At 39.5% G+C, this 1,467-nt stretch overlaps 1 non-coding gene across 1 annotated transcript; it reads right to left on the bottom strand.

Moving 5' to 3' along the window:
* Nucleotides 1-357: 357 nt before the first annotated feature.
* On the bottom strand, nucleotides 358-550 carry LOC145343576 (U2 spliceosomal RNA). Its single transcript, XR_013886735.1, has one exon. It is a non-coding gene; the product is annotated as a U2 spliceosomal RNA (small nuclear RNA).
* Nucleotides 551-1,467: the final 917 nt, after the last annotated feature.

Here is a 1,467-nt window from a genome sequence, read left to right as displayed (position 1 = left end):
GCAGAGCTAAATTTCGTCGTCTTTACTCCTGCATACTTTTACAGGGGCACCCACTACTGCTCAAGTGCCTCATTTATATTTCCAACAATTTCTAGCCAATCGCCAGGTTGAATGGTTTCATAAATGTTGGGCTCACGGTGCCATTGATTTTATTTTGTTCAGCATGTTTGACAGGAAGACAGCTATTATTATTGAAACAAATTTTTTTCCAAATGTGGTTTTCACCCTTTTGTTTTGTTTACTTTATTCCAATCCAATCAAGTCAAATTAAAGCCAATTCAGAGTCCCAACAAGTTGGGACATTCCCGATCCAAGCTGACAAGACAGGGCTCTCACCTCCCGTCTTGGGCTTGACCTAGATGATCCAAGCTGATTGAAGTAGGTATAGCTCCTCCTCCAAGGCTTGATCTTATTTGCCTTTTAGCCAAAAGGCCAAGGTGCCGCTTGAAAAAAATTGCTTCAAATGAAGCTGAAATGTAACCTAATGACTTCAAACAAGTGCAGCATGTCAATACTACACCTGATCTTAGCCAAAAGGCTGAGAAGCGATTCTCCAAATGAAGGGAATACTCCACATATCACAGAATGTTAACTGCAAAAATGTGAAGTTTTGAGATGACCCTTCTAACTTTTAGATCAATGTTACTTAAGCATAAGACATCTAATGACTACATCATATAGTACTTTTCTGCCACTTTAACACACATTTGAAGGCATCTTTGGACCCATCCCTTATTGTTGATTATTTTAAGAATCAAAAATTTATTTTCTTTTGGATCATTGGAAAAATCTACAGCATCAATATTTTTAAAATCAGTCCAATTTTGCAATGAGTTTGGCTTTGAAATTACACTGTGGGATATCTGTGTGCATTTTCATCTGTGACTTTAAAAATTCAATTCAATTAGACATGCATAACCTGCCTTTTAGAGCATGCTTCCTAGCCTTCATTAGTCAATGCCCTCATAAGTAGTAAGATTATTAACAGAGAACAGGAACACAAAGGCCTAGTGATGCAGATACATATTCTTCTAAAGTAAAATTTAAATGGAGTAAGGCAAATGAGATTCTGGGTTTTATGTATATGTGTATTGAATATTAAATTTAAAATCTGTTAGTGAATTTATATGTTGCTAGTTAGTTGATAGAGTACCAAGAGGGTGTACACTCAAGGTTATTGGATCCTCTCGCACACCCCTCCCACCTCCACCTTTATCTCTCACCCAGCCACATTTGACTTTGCAATCAGTAGTAAAGAAGCCCTCCTTCCCCCTCTCCCGATCACCTTGCCCCCCCCACTCCCACCCCTGTTCATTGTCATGCTCTTCACAGTCCAGCTACCACATCTGCCACACCTCATCACCATTGTAAATGTCAACGCTCCCGCCTACACACTCCCTACCTTTGTCATTGCAGGACAAACCTCAACAACAGCAAGCGTCAGAAAGAACGCCCAACTGGAGTAAT

The sequence above is a fragment of the Carcharhinus amblyrhynchos genome, chromosome 5 (assembly GCF_965287045.1).
Source record: "Carcharhinus amblyrhynchos chromosome 5, sCarAmb.v2.hapA, whole genome shotgun sequence".
NCBI classification, from domain to species: Eukaryota; Metazoa; Chordata; class Chondrichthyes; order Carcharhiniformes; family Carcharhinidae; genus Carcharhinus; species Carcharhinus amblyrhynchos.
The sequence above is the reverse complement of the archived record's forward strand: the minus strand, read 5'-3'. Positions and strand labels throughout refer to the sequence as shown.